The 15,571-nt window shown below is 42.1% G+C and overlaps 1 protein-coding gene across 9 annotated transcripts in view; it reads left to right on the top strand.

The window, feature by feature from the left end:
* The window catches only part of CALD1 (caldesmon 1), a 182,659-nt gene that overhangs the window by 62,969 nt on the left and 104,119 nt on the right, over nucleotides 1-15,571 (top strand). For 8 of the 9 annotated variants that reach the window (XM_060107917.1, XM_060107920.1, XM_060107923.1 and 5 more), the window contains exon 2: nucleotides 3,339-3,430. The exons of the other annotated variant lie outside the window; for it this stretch is intronic. The gene's annotated coding sequence lies outside the window, so the exon portion shown is untranslated. The remainder of the gene's footprint in view (nucleotides 1-3,338; nucleotides 3,431-15,571) is intronic. 9 annotated transcript variants of the gene reach the window in all.

Raw genomic sequence — 15,571 nt, forward strand, 5'->3', positions numbered from 1 at the left:
GCAGGGCATGTTATAAAAGAGTCATGGGGGATTTTTTTAGTATAAATATTCATGTTCAAATCAAAGGATCCTAGCTCGACTGTACAAGGCAAAATTATAAATTAATGAAAACCTGGTTCTTGCTGACTCCATAAAGTTATTCATTTTTATAAAGGATCCCTAATTTAACCTTCACAATAACTCCCTGTTATAATAAGTTATCATTTGAGACCCTCCCCTTTATCCAACGCCTTGGTGTCCCTTTGAAAAATGGCATCTTTCTGTGAACTCTTGTGGTAGGAATTTTTTTTTTTTTTTTTTTTTTTTTTTTTTGCGGTACGCGGGCCTCTCACTGCTGTGGCCCCTCCCGCCGCGGAGCACAGGCTCCGGACGCGCAGGCTCAGCGGCCATGGCTCACGGGCCCAGCCGCTCCGCAGCATGTGGGATCTTCCGGGACCGGGGCACGAACCCGTGTCCCCTGCATCGGCAGGCGGACTCTCAACCACCGCGCCACCAGGGAAGCCCTGGTAGGAATTTTAAAGTAGAATTGTCACCACTTTTTTCAAGTATGTACTGTCAATGTTTTTCCATTTGTGTAACCTAGGAAGGGGCTAGTTTCTGTTTGTCATGCTACTGAATGGCTTTAGGTAGACGTTTCCTAAGGGTTTTAGGAAAATCCCTCCTCTTGGAGAACTAGAAAGCTTATTGAAAGGAGAGAAATTCCTCCTTCCTTTTTTATTACACCTTGATTCTCCCATAGTGAATGCTTTCATATAAAACCCAAATTTCCCCACATGCCTGCGCAGACAGTTCAATCAAAGGAGCAATAAATAGCACCTGGCTGTTTGCCACTGGCTGGGAAGGGGACTGCGGTAGGGAAACGGGCTCATTTACCTCACACCGTCCAGCTCTCTCTCCCAGCCCCTCTTCCTTCATCTCGGGTCGTTCCTTTCCTAACTATGTCTGGTCTAGACTTAGCTTTGCCTGCAGAGAATTTCAGCAACTGCCTCTGAGCCAGGTCAGTCAGAATCTATGTGCTGGGCACTGAATAAAAAGCTTAAAGGGATCCAGTGAGTAATGGTTCACCCAGGCATCTATTTGAAGGTGCAAGGTAGCTGACAGTAGAGAAAAATCTTAAAACAAGGCGTGAGAGCTTCATCAACTTTCTGTCCTTCCATCGTAAATCTGAAAATAGAAAGTATATCTGAAGACAAATGCTACATTTAGTCACTTTGCTATTTGTGGTTTCTCTCAAAAGCCTTTTTGTCTTTTTCTCACTAACAAGGTAGTTCATAAACATATGCAGAGACTCTACAGACCAAACAAAAAAATTTTCCCCTGATCCCTGATTTCTTTATTTTTTCTTTATTCATTCCCAATTTTAAAAATAAAAAAACTGAGGGAATTGGGACCAGGGAAAGAGAAACCAGGCAAATAAACACTGACTCTGCCAGAGGGTTTGGGGAAGGTACTGTGGATTTTTTTCCCTGCAAGTTTAAATCTCTTGGTCTGTTCGTTTACAATCTAGGCAAGTAACTCCTTGCTTTCTTCTAGTCTATGCCTTAGTTGAAGCCTGAGAGTCAAGAATGGGAGGCCTATGTGGGATGGGTACTATAATCTACATCAGCAACTGAATGTAGGGAACTTCTTTTAAGGTGCAAATTCCTGGGCACCTCTCTGGAGGTCATGTCATATTTTTTAGAACAGCTTTCCCAGAAGATTTTGATAGGTGGCCAGCCTAAGAAGCTCTGTTCTAGGGGGACAGTACACCATAAGCGCCATGAAGCCAGGTACAATGGTTATTTGTTCACTGGCATATCCCCAATATGTTCCTGGCACATCGCGAGGAGCAGGGCTTGGAGCGGAGCCCTCTCACTTGACCACCACATGTGCCCAGGGCTCAGTGATTTGGAAGAGAACGCTGCATCTTTATCTCAGTGACTCTCACCCTGGCAGCACTGTAGATTCACCGGGGACAGTTGAGAAACACATATGCCTGGGTCCCAGCCCCCCAAATCCTGATTAGGTTGAGCTAGGTACTCTAGATGCATGACAGTACAACAGTTGTTTAGACGAGTGCATTTGGGACAAGTTGGAAGAGGTGGTTGAGGTTGATGGAGGGGAGCTGAAGATAGCCTGAGTGAGTGCTCAGGAATAAGGAAATGGATGGCACCTTGTCTTGCTGAGCAATTTACAAGCCTCTCAAGGTTCCCCAATCCCTAGTTTGCAAACCAGCCTTCGTCAGATGGATGCAAACCATAGATAACATGCTAGGCAGGTTTTTGTTTTGTTTTTTACCTGTGAAAACTGAAATGAGAATCTAGGAATCCAGGATCAATTTCCAGCAGTGTGATTCCAAGCCAGCCCCTTAAACTCTATGAACTTCTATTTTCTTCCAATGAGAAATGGCAAAGGGTGGGGTGGGGGAAAGCAAGATATGTTCTTAAGGTCCACTTGAGCCCATTATTCTACTAAATGAAAGGCAAACGTTAAAACCCAGAGTTGCATTTTCCATATTCATACCCATTAGCATCCCTTGTTACATCGTGTTGGGGCAGGTTTAGGGGTGTGATGGTGATTTACTGTCCCAGGTAATTATTTCTTTGGCCCTTCTTTTTTTTTTTTTTTTTGCGGTATGCGGGCCTCTCACTGTTGTGGCCTCTCCCGTTGCGGAGCACAGGCTCCGGACGCGCAGGCCCAACGGCCATGGCTCACAGGCCCAGCCGCTCCACGGCATGTGGGATCCTCCCAGACCGGGGCACGAACCCGTGTCCCCTGCATCAGCAGGCGGACTCTCAACCACTGCGCCACCAGGGAAGCCCCGGCCCTTCTTATATTTAATATTTATTGCTGTGTTTCAAGTGCAAGAGAGTTAACTCTAGATTATCTACCAATACTTTAATATAATTATTTGTAATCCTCCAGAGCCTCCTCTTCTACCTGTTAGCCAAGTTCCTGACCATCAACAGCAGAAAACTTTGGACAGAGGTTCCAGAAAGACTTTGAGAGTCTGAGGCTTAGAAGGTTTTGAGCATGAGCTTAGAGAAGGCAGTGTCTCTGACTATGTTCTGAAGCCTGTTATCTTTGATTGTTGGCATTGGTAGTACTCACTGCTTTGTACTAACTATACCACCTTCTCCCCTCCATTATTTAGAAGAATTCAGGGATTGACTCTGTAATAATTGTATTTGTTTTCTTTAAAATGCAAATGCACAATATCTATTTATATCTGTGCTTTATCTCCCCTTTATTGTCCTAACCAACAACAGTACCCGAGGAAGAAATTGTATTTTAAAATATGTAGTTCCACGTTAACTAAAATTTATTCCACTTACGTTTCCATCCTCCTTTTATACCAGGTATCATTAAAAAGTTTCAAGATCATCCAATTGAATTCTTAGGGATTGGTGATCAACCAGAGGTTCACAAGTGGACATCTGATTGCTTAGCTGTGAGTAGCGTTTATGTGATTTTCCTGGGGAGGGCCTCTGATCTTAGCAGTTACATAGCCTCTCTGCCGGATTTTCTAAATTCTTGCACCTAAAGATGCATGTGTGGAACCAAGCTTTCTGCTATGCTCCTCAGAGTTTACTTACCAAGTAATCTAACAAGTTTGGAAGGAATTGTTTTCCAGCTTTGTAATCTGATTTTTTGCTTTATTTTTAATTTTTTCCTGCATATATAATGTCTTAAGCAAAACTGTCCCCAATCAATAATGAAGTTCTCACTTCCCAAGAAGAATGTTGCTGACTTGAGGGAATAGAGAGATGATGAGTCAGTCTTCAGGGTGAGGAAGCTCACCTTTGAACAGACACTGATGATTTCAGGAGGAAATACCCCTCATTCTCAGCAAATCCTCCTCCCCTGGGAGAACTTCCACCAGCAGAAGGTCTACCTGGGGAACAGAAAGAGGGGATTTCAGAAGGTAGATGGAGAAGCTAAAGGAAACTTCACTCATTCATAATTTTTCTGAGGTTGGCTCTAGTAGGGAGAAAAGTTTTGCTCTGGCTGCCATAGCAAAATACCACAGACTGGGTACATAGCAGATTTATTTTCTCACAGTTCTGGAGGCTGGAAGTTCAAGATCAAGGTGTCAGCAAGTTTGGTTTCCTCTAAGGCCTCTCTTCTTGGTCATCTTTTCCTGTGTCTTCACATGGCCATCCCACTGCCAGCACACATGTTTGGTGTCTCTCTCTCTCTCTTCAACATTTCCTCTTCTTAGAAGGGCAACAATCATATCAGACTAAGACCTACCCTAATGACTTCATCTTAACTTAATCACCTCTTTAATGATCTGATCTTCAAATTTAGTTATATTCTAAGGTACTAGGGGTTAGGACTTCAACTTATGCATTTGGGGGGAATACAACTCAGTCCATAATACCCCATCATCTTTTTTTCTCAGTATGCTGATTTTTAGTTTGTTGCATATGGACTGTTCTCTGATTCTCCTCTCCTGAACTCCCTTAGCATTTATATCACTCTTAGAATATCTGGTTTTCCTACAGTGTGTTGTAGTCCTTTGTACACATCCCTCATTTCCCTATTACATTATATAATTTTTGAAGTTGAAGAGTGTGCCTTTTACATCTCTGGCAGCACTAGAGGAGGTTTTGTAAATGGTAAGCATTTAATAGTACTTATTAAATGACTGAATGAATACATGAATGGATAGATGAGAAGATGCAGTCTCTGAATCTATAATTTATTTGCTTTAAGACTACCTCCAAATGATGATTATTAGTGGTGCGTTCTCCTCACTTGCTGCCTGCCCCCCGGCCCCCCAGAGGTGGAAATAAGCCAAAGCTGGAAAGAGGGACTGAAAGAAAGATATGGTTAACTGATGGCAGGAGACTTACCTCACTCCTCAGAGAGTTAGGAGACAGTAAAGAGCATGAACCTGCTCCAGATACAGTCACCCTTCTGTGAGAACACTGTTTGGGGAGCCAAGAGGGAAGGACAATGAGTTTAGATTGGGACTTGCTAATTTAAGGGCCTGTGGGACAGCCAAGGGTGTGTGTCTAGAAAACAAGGGATATGCAAGTCTGAAGCCCAGGTGAGACCTAGAGATAGAGATTTTCACAGTCCTAACCTATACATAGGAATTAAAACCGTGAGAGTGGATGACGCCACCCAGAAAGATTGTGGAGGGAGAGGAGCAGTGGTTTAAAAATGCCACCAGAAATTGCATGTAGAAAGTTTTCCTGATAAATAACAGGAGGGGGACCCTCCCAAGAGGAAGAAATCTAAATGCTACTTCTAATGAGGGTTTGTAAGAACATGTGTATTAGCTAATGTGGATATCTATCTCTTTCTCTCTCCACTTATTCCTTTGGTCCTATTTTATTCCTTCTTCTGTCCTCTCCTTTAGGGGCTATGCCCCAAACCATTCCTGTGGGGCTGGCCCTACCCAGCTTTGCTCCCCTCTAGCTAACTCCACACATGAGCATGTGTTTGACTCCCCAGCTGCATGCCCAGGGATGTCATACATCAACACTTTCCTTTAGGACCATTTTCTTCATCACAATCAGAGCTGATCAGACTGCACAGTGGGGGAACCCCAGGATTAGACTCCTTAATGTCCAAAGAGACAGAAGGCGGGTCCTTTTTAGGGTCAGGAGGCTGGGACTCCGTTGCCATGGAACATCATCTTGTCCAGACAGTCAGTAAAGGACTTGGTTGGGGGGAGTGTACCTCCTTTGCACTGAACCCCCTCCTTAGTCCATTGTTCCCTGCTGGTCACCCCATACCTCCTGGGCCCTCAAGGAGGCATTGGTGGTATTTTCGTGTTTCATGCCCAGGCCAGAATGGGGGCTAATGAGGCATGGAGAGGCCAGTCCATGAGTTGTGGTGGCCATAACAAGCTTCTCCTCTCTGGGCCCCACTATCAAATGTCATTTCTAATAGGGCCATGTTTACCCCAGCATTGAACTTCCCAATTTTTTCCTGCTTAGTGTGATGCAAACAGAAGGAGGAAAGCTATTCATTCATTTCTCTTTTATTTTCTAAAGTGTCATTTCTTTTCCTTGCTTTTTTTTTTTTTTTTTTTTTTTTGCGGTACGCGGGCCTCTCACTGTTGTGGCCTCTCTCATTGCGGAGCACAGGCTCCGGATGCGCAGGCTCGGCGGCCATGGCTCACGGGCCCAGCCGCTCCGCGGCATGTGGGATCCTCCCGGACCGGGGCACGAACCCGTGTCCCCTGCATCAGCAGGCGGACTCTCAGTCACTGCGCCACCAGGGAAGCCCTTCCTTGCTTTCTTTCTTTCTCCATTCGTTCTCTTTCTTTAGCAGAAACCCTTGATCTTTCTTTGGATTGTCTGATTATTAGCGGAAGAGGCTATCAGAGGTCTGTAAGTTTCCTCCTCCTCTGCATACTCCCTTCCATTTCTTAAAAATGAACTTAGAGAGATCAGAGTTTTTCAAGTACCCCTCACTTCCATACTTGCCTCTTGATATTCTTCAAGTTGCCAGGAAAAAGATGCCATTTTTCGCTCAGTTACCTAAAATGCCAATGACACCTGTGTCAGTGATTTCTACATAAATTGCTATTTGTATAAAATGAGAAAGGAGAAATTCTGAAGTCAAGAGAAAACAGCGCTGCAATCCATGAATGGCCTAGTGGGGTGTTTCAAATGAATGGTGGCCAGTTGCCAGCAGAGGTGCCTCCCGGCTGTGTTTCATTAATTTCAGTCAGCCATAGAATTTGGAGAGAAAGATAATTTTCCTATGAGCATGTAAAAGAAGTGCTTTGAGTTGTAAGCACCTAGCAGGCTTTGCCCTGTTTTAGAACAGCATAAATGGGTGTTTTTATAACCACTGTGGGCCAATATTTTTGGAGTCAGTGGAAGCTCCAGATGGAATGGAAAGAGAAGGGGTTTTCCCCTTCCTCACTTCTTGAGTTTTGCAGAACAATCCTCCCTGGACACCCTTGACAAAGTGTTCAGTCTCCTGTTTAGTTCAATGTGCCCATACTTGTTATAGCAGGATCTGAAGGGGTCTTTCTTACACTAATAGTCTTTTCTACAGATTTCTGGTAGTGACTGTAGGATGAGGCTCATATGTGAAAAGATCTTGAATCCGCCTCATCTCACCCTGAGAAAACTGCTCTCAGGTCCTTGTCCTGGGGTATAAAGAGGAAAATACACCGTGAGCCCAAGTGTGGTTAGGAATTGAGGGGACACAAGGAACATGGATTCTCATGGTCTTCCCAATTCTGGAAACTTTCATGATAAGGAAGGTAAGAGGACATTCCAGCATCACCATGTATTTTGTAATTTTGGCCAAGTGATGGTGTTTCCTTGGCCAGGGAATTGCACCTGGCCTTAAGAGGTACCTCCATGGAGAACACCTTCCTGCCTAGCACAGCTGTTGATGGAAAGAGGTTGTGTCAGGGCGGGCAAGCCAAGATCAGGGCACAGATAGCAGGGAGAAAAACAAACAATGGTGCCAGGAGTTCTTGTCTAGAACTCCTTTCCAGACTTTTATTCCAAAAGGCATGAGTGAGTATGCAGTAAAGAGGAAAAAAAAATGATCCTGCTATTTAGCATTCAAACAAAACTCTCAAAAATCTGAGGTTCTAACTATGACAGGATTTGTACAGTTCAAGGACACAGACTCAGCTACTTCCAAACTTTGCTTTGGGATGTTCAACAAAACAAAGTTGTAAACATCTTGCACTAGTCCACGCAACAGTCCTCCAATAGGATTCAAAGGCTCAATCTGGAGGGAAAAGACTGAGACATTTTCCTTCCTACTATTCTCTGTATCTCAAGTCCAACTTAATGCCAAATTAAATCTAGATATTTTTAAAATCGACTTTTACTGGAGGAAAAGGCAGAGCGGCATTCCCTGAAACAGATATTTTAAGGCCAAACTTATTATTTGGGGTTTTTTCTCCTTCGTTTTGCTAATTCAAAACAAAATGTCTATCATTCACGCTAACACCAGCCTTTAAGAGCTGGAGACAAATGGAGTCTGAATATTCACGCCAGCATGGTACAAATGAGCTGTAATTTCAGGATGCTGGCTGTTTCTCTGACAGGGGAAAAGAGTGGTTGACTAGTTTAATATCTTTGGCTGAAAACACTTTGTTAAAGAGGGATGGAGACGGCCAACATTAATATCGAGTCCTGTTATTTAATGACCAAGAATGACATACTGTGGAATGGGGCATCCTAAGTTTGGGGAAAAGTGTGTTTATCATATCCAGAGGATGCAGAGAGGGAGTGAATACAAACATATGGTGGGTCTGAAGGAAGGAGCTCTTCTAAAAGCATTTTCTCCAAGTTCTTCAAAGAATTCCTCCAATAAGTATATTATACCCATGATTGTGAATCTGATTCCATCACAGACTCACAAGATTTATAAACATAAAGACATTTGTTATAATGAGAGACTCTGGGGACATATCTACTGCCTCCCTCAGATTGCTGGCTAATGGTTTAGAAGGAAAACGTGCAGTTGTAAGTTGGGGTTGATGGGGGAGGCTTGTGACCACTTTAGCACCATCTGTCCTTTCGCTTGTTCCTCAAACATACATATTCAGTCACTCATTAATTTATTCACTCTACAGCTATATATTGAATTGGAACTTCTCCATCCAGGACTGTATTAGATCTGGGCTGCATTAACAATTCTGGTGTTCCTCCATTCCTTCCTATAAAATGGACTCTTCTTCTTTTTTTTTTTTATTCAGTGCAGTGAAAATTTAGTGACTCAGATAATATATTCATTGATGTAAATTGTGATTTCTGTTACTTTATTTTTCATTGTCCTCATCTTGACAAAGAGTCATAATAATTTTACATTTCTCTGCCCTCTCATCCACCTATCATTCTAATTATTGTGGTTTATAGGCAAAACACTGCAGTGCACTGGCTATATCTGTAATTCTACTTTTCTGAAAATCTCTTTGAAGAATGATGCTTAATCGCTCCCTTCCTTATTTGTTTCCTAAATTCTGGTTTTCATGAAGAATTTTTTAGGGGGTGAACATAACTGTAGTATCAAAATAATTGAAAATTAAGAGCAAAGTAAGGGTTTGTGGCATTTTTATTGGAATGCTCATAAGAATCAAAGGTGAGAGACCCAAGGAGATTCACCATGAAACCAGTGGCCCTTAAGCCACAGGGCCCCTCACTTGAACAGACCTTTGCCACACCCCTGCCTAATTTTTTACATTTAACTTTGTATTCTCCTTCTTAAAGGCCTCCCAAGTAATTTTCAGGTCCTGCAATATCTGAGTCTGCCCTAAGATTGACACAAACATATAATCTTGGGTGATTTTGCTTCCTGTCTAAAACTAATTAAATGAAAAAACAAAGAAATAGTCAAAGTGTGAAGTGATGTAATTTATTTTTTTTAAGGTTTTAGGACAAATTCAGCTTATTTTCTAAAGTGAACCTCGCTTAAATGAAATAATAGATCAGTTTGCCAAAGCCCAAATGAATATAAACAGAAGATTGATTTTTATTTCACTAATAAACATCAAATATGGGCTCACCCTAACATCAAGCAAGCCAAATCCTCCTGACAGGAAACAGCTTCTAGTCAGGGGCATTTGTAGAGGAGCATAGATCCTTCAGGCAATCACATGATTATTTCATCAACGGGGTTCTCGCCATAAGCTACCTCGTAAATATTGTGCATTTACAGGTCTTGTGAGACGTAGCATAGTGTTGTGATGAAAAGCACAGACTCTAGGGCTAGGCTGCCTGGATGTAAATCCTAGCTCTACTATTTGCTAGCTCTGTGACCTTAGGCAAATGACACACCTTGCTCTGGGCCTTAGTCTTTCTATCTGTAAACTGGAGACAATAAGGATTGTTATAAAGATTTAAACTGATATTTATAAAGTTCTTAGAACTGTGCTGGGTCCATAGTGCGTGCTATATAACCGCTGGCTAACTAAATAACCTCCGTCTAGAGTGCACGCTAATATGAATCCCCTTGTAAGTTTATTCTTGTAAGTCCTCACAGTGCCTGGCCTGACACATGATAGCCATTAAGGAAGGACTGTATAAATCAAGGGTCACAAACCAGCAGCCTGAGGCCCACACTGACCTGCAAATGTGCTTCCTTTGCCCAGCATGGTTTTCTTAAAATTTTGAATTTGAATTCTTTTAGGGATGCATGCATTCTCCATAGGCCACCAGTCCCCAAGTTTGTCATCCCTGGTGTAAATGAGTGAACACGTAATACATGAGCGCTCCTACAGTTAGCGACAGCTCTATGGCTCATTGCAGTAGGCAGATGGAACCAGTGAGCCATTTCCACTCCCTGAGGCCCTACCTGATTAGTCTACCCATTCCTATTTATATGCTAGATGTCACAGAACAGAAATAGAAAATGGGACAATTTGAATAAGTACCTTCATGAAGCAGAGATATGCACTGCCTAATATCGCAAGATCATTTTCATCACAGACAGAGTTAACAAAGGCAGTGTCAGCCATGGCCAGCTAGGTTATGCTGGGGTCAGGGACAACTCAAAATTTCAGTGACTTAAACAACAAAGGTTGGTCACTCATGCTTTCTCTCTAACCCTGGATAGGCTGGGGTCTCTGGTCCACATCATTGCCATCCTTACTTGGGGACCCCGGCTGAGAGCTACTATCTGGAAATATTGCTGGCTACCATGGCAGAGAGAAAAAAAAACTCTGAAGGGTCTAATATCAACAATTAAATGGTCTGCCCCAGAAGTGACATAACACTTCTGCTCACAACTCATTGGCCAGAACTAGTCACTTGGCCCCAGCTGACCACAAGGAGGCCAAAAGTACAGTTCTAGAAGGTGCCCAGAAGAGGTAAAACAGGAACACAGGGCAAACAGTGCTAATCGCCAGAGCTGTGGAATTTTTGGAACTTGGGAGTTTTAGGCCAGAAGCTTTTCAATAAGTTCAACTCAGCAGCCATTCCCATGCATCTATAAAGGCAGAGCAAAACACCCAGCACTGTGAGGGGATATCAAAGGAGATGGCAGGCCCTGACATTAAGCAGCTTCACACTTGCTCAAGAGAAAGAGAGGTTATAAAGCATTTGAATAACAAAGTCATACAATATTGACCATCAAAAAGAACAGTGCTTGTGACCGCCTGGAGGGGTGGGATAGGGAGGGTGGGAGGGAGACGCAAAAGGGAGGGGATATGGGAACATATGTATATGTATAACTGATTAAATTTGTAAAATAAAAAAAAATTAAAAAAAATTAAAAAAAAAAAAAAAAAAGAGAACAGTGCTAACAATGCTGCAGAAGTTGAAAGTGAGGATGATTCTGGAGTAAAGATAGGACTGAGCTACACTCTAGAAAAATATATGGGATTTGCAGAAGGAGCGGAGGGCACTTCAGGTTACAGGAGAGAGGAAACAGGGACAGAGGCCCAGAGGCAGAAATACCAGCTGGATTGTAGCAGAACTAAGGAGTTGGCCTGGCTGTGAGTTGTGTTTGCATGTGAGTGTGAGTCAGGAGAGGCATTGGGTACGGTGGAGCCATTCCACGGAGGGCCTCCGAGGCCGACAGGAAAACAGGATGGTGGTGTGGGGGGGAAGATCATCCCTCCTCACTAACCCCCTTCGTAACCTAGGCACCTAAACCTTCCAGGCATCAGCTTATGCCCCAAACCAAGAGTCATGGATGCGCAACCTTCCCAGATCCCCAGGGCAGTCATTGAATGAAGACAGTAGTAAACCTTGGGTCGCTCCTGTTTCCAGTTTCAGGCATATTTGATGGCTCATCCTGCGAACAAAGAATATTCAGGTTCAAGTGAAACAGCCTCTCATTGCTGGGGTCAGTTCACCCCTTTTGCTGTGGAACATCTGTTTTTGAAATTCGGCTGAGACCCTGACTTAAATCTGATTAACTTAAAAAGCAGCAAGAGAACATCTTGTTTTCATGAATGTCCAGGGGCTGTGTGTCAACAAATTAAAGGTCTGTTTGCGGTATTCAAAGTAGAAAAGCTGGTCGTGAGATATTCTGCCACTGGAGTAAATTTATTACGGGCTGTTCATTTCTTGGAATCATGAACCAAAATTTGAAAAAACAAAGTGGACCAGCTACATTTAAATCAGCAAATTTCTGCTTGATGGCGGGTGAGAAACATGCTTTTGTTGTCAGAAGGTCACTGAGCAGGATGATTTCTAGAAAGATGCCCTCCACTTTAGCCGTGTGAAGTTAATATCTTAAGTGGATTCCCTATGTCTATATCAATTCCAGCAGACAGTATCTCATAGGTCATTATTTGTACATTACTTACACAGGATCTGAGGTTGGAGAGAAAGGGTGAGAATAGTTCACCATCCCTCAAACCTGACTAGCTACTTTACTCTTCACTCCCTTCTTTAGGACAGAAAAGTAGAGAAGAGTTCGATTTATCAGCACCTAGAAGAGCATGTGCCTGGCACGTAATAGATGTTGCTATATATTTAATAAATACAAACTCCAGTCTCATACATTTATGTTCCCTTTATGAATGCATGTCTGTAGTGTATTAATATCATTCTTGTTTGGAAAAGCTATTACTGCTTATATCGTATTTTAACCCAAAGAAAACCATTCGTCACTCCTGTAGTTCTCTCATAGCAGTTTGTATTTTTCATTCCTAACCCTTGTCGCAGTTTGTATTTTATTTATTTATTGCCTGTCTCCACCATCAGACTATAAGCATGGTGAGGGCAGGATAGTTGCATTCACAACTTATTTGCTATACCCAGTAAGGTAGCAAATAGTACTTCATAAATATTTGTTGAATTTTTTATTGAAGTTATCATTGTGATGATGGTTGTAGAGCCTTTACCACTCTTGAATATATATGAATTTAAACACAGTGAAGAAGACATTAGGGCTTAAAATGCAGTTGAATGTGGAGAGGCTTTTTGTGTGATGACACACTCCCATTCATTTGGCCATACACTCTTTTTTTTTTTAACATCTTTATGGGAGTGTAATTGCTTTACAATGGTGTGTTAATTTCTGCTGTATAACAAAGTGAATCAGCTATACATATACATATATCTCCTCCTTCTTGCGTCTCCCTCCCACCCTCCCTATCCCACCCCTCTAGGTGGTCACAAAGCACCGAGCTGATCTCCCTATGCTGGGCAGCTGCTTCCCACTAGCTATCTATTTTACATTTGGTAGTGTATATAGGTCCATGCCACTCTCTCACTTTGTCCCAGCTTACCCTTCCCCCTCCCCATGTCCTCAAGTCCATTCTCCAGTAGGTCTGCATCTTTATTCCCATCCCACCCCTAGGTTCTTCATGACCTTTTTTTTTAGATTCCATATATATGTGTTAGCATACAATATTTGTTTTTCTCTTTCTGACTTACTTCACTCTGTGTGACAGACTCTAGGTCCCATACACTCTCTTGAAGGTCATGGTGGGATGGGTTGGTCTAACCATCTCTATGTTCTCAGCTGAAAGTTGTCAGCCCACATCTGCCATGTAGCTGGCCAAGATGAATGTCAAAGCACATGGCAATAGTTTAGGATTTTTTTTTCTCTCAAATAGTTAGCTCATTCCTGGTAGAATTAAACCTATGACATTAGCCTTATTAGTAATAAATTTTGATCCAGCAAGCTACGTGGTAGAGGCAGTACAAGATCTACAGTCAGGAAGATGTTTCAGGTGTCTGATGGGCATATAACTTAATGTGCTTGTCTGGTGGTCACTGTTGACCTTTCTGATGGTCAAGCAAAATACCAACACTTTAGCTTGAGTGGGAACAAAGTGGATTCACTTGCTCTATTTTACTTTGGCTGCCTGTGTAGACAGCGTTGAAATGGGACTGACTTGTGGGTTCTAAAGAATCTCGAGAGAAATGCTCATTCATTTACAAGAGGTGCAATTCCACATTACTCTCTTGCTTTGTATACTTGAAAACATTCCCAAAGAAACAAAGTTGGGTGCAGAAAAAATAATGGGAGAAAAGAAAAATAATACTCTGAATTCTGAACAATTCTACTTTAATAGGTTGATCTGTCTGCCAGCTGGCCTCAGTGTTGACTACTTGTAATATATACTTTTGGTAGGCCGCAAGTAGTTCTTGGAACTGTTTATATTAGATTGCAGAAACTTAATTATTCTAAAATTGGCAGGACTCGCTTCGGTTACTTAATACAAAGTTGCTTAGTCATCTTTATACATGGTGTGGACAGCATGTTTAAGTGTGAAAAATTGGGAAATGCAAATGTGCTCCAAAGAGATTACAGGTCAGGTAGAAAAATAAGAAGGTATAGTTGTTTCAAGATGCTTGGCAGGTGGTTGCCACATGTTTTAATTTGACAAGTTAGGTGACTGTTGAGTTGAAGTCCTTGATTACAAGTATTTTCCCATTTTCTTTGTGGATTTTGTCAGAAGTAAAAAGCTGCTGCTGCTGCTTGTTAGATCATATTCTAATCCTACATTTTGCAAAGTACATGTTTCCCAGCAAGAGTGTGAGGAACTCTAGAATCAACCATTGGAATAGCTTTTCTGTTTTCAGAAACAAACAAAGATGTCATTTCAAGCCGGTCATCACAAAGATCCTTCTTTTGAATCTTTTGATTTGAACACTTTTCTTACTGTACTTTAACTACTGCCTTCCAAGTGCAATACAGATTTATAGAGCTTCAGCAAGGAAAGAGGCAGGCAAAATGAGTTTCTTCCATGTATTTTAGAGTCTGAAGTGGCACCAGAGGTCTCCACTTTTTCCAGGAATGCCCATGGCAACCTCACACTCTTCCTGTGACCTGGGCAGGGGCTCCTAAGAGAGATGGTGAGAAAAGATAAAGGTCCTGTAGCCAATGGGTAGTGACACCAGGCCTGGGAGGGTAGGTTCCCAAGAAAACATCCAGAACAGTGCCTTATGTTTCTAATTACTGAGCATGGTTACAGAGTAAAATCAGGCAACACTTTTTTAGACTGATGGAAGCATTTAAATCAGCTCTGAATGTCAGTGTTTTCTAATTATGATGGAGGAGTGGCAAGGCATCTCCAAAGGCCTTGGAAATTTGGGGCGTTTCAGTGCAACCCTAATTCTCTTCTTTTCTTATTCAACATATGTCTTCTTTGTCCTTCTTTTTCTTTGAAGGTCCCAGAACAGACTGATTCCCTCAGTTACAAATGTCTAATACCTCTCTTTCCTGAAAACAGAATGTCTTTCTAAGACAGGTTTCTTTTCCACTAGAAAACAACTACAACTACAAATCACAATATAAAATAGAGCTTCCTAGTGAACCACCATCCCCAAGGTTACTAAGAGCTCACCTGGAGGCATGGCGTTTTGATCATGTCTTAGCCAAGTTCATCTGTTTACCAATGAAATCCAAGAATAAGCAATGCCCCGGAATCCATTTTAATTCAAGTGTGAACTTAGTGCTGACTATAAGAAAAAATAGTTAAGAACTTTGAGGGATCACAAAAATGAGTAATAACCTCAAGGAGATTATAATCTTCTAGGGAAGACAGATATATACTTAGTAATTAAAATACCAGCTCCAATAATGTAGGTATCAGTACAAACTCTTATCAGTGAGTACACGGTTCAGAGATCCTGTAGTCTCGTGCTAGTCTTAAGCAGGCCTGCACTATGAGCCATTTCTTATTTGAAGGAAA

This window comes from Mesoplodon densirostris, chromosome 9, assembly GCF_025265405.1.
Source record: "Mesoplodon densirostris isolate mMesDen1 chromosome 9, mMesDen1 primary haplotype, whole genome shotgun sequence".
NCBI lineage: Eukaryota > Metazoa > Chordata > Mammalia > Artiodactyla > Ziphiidae > Mesoplodon > Mesoplodon densirostris.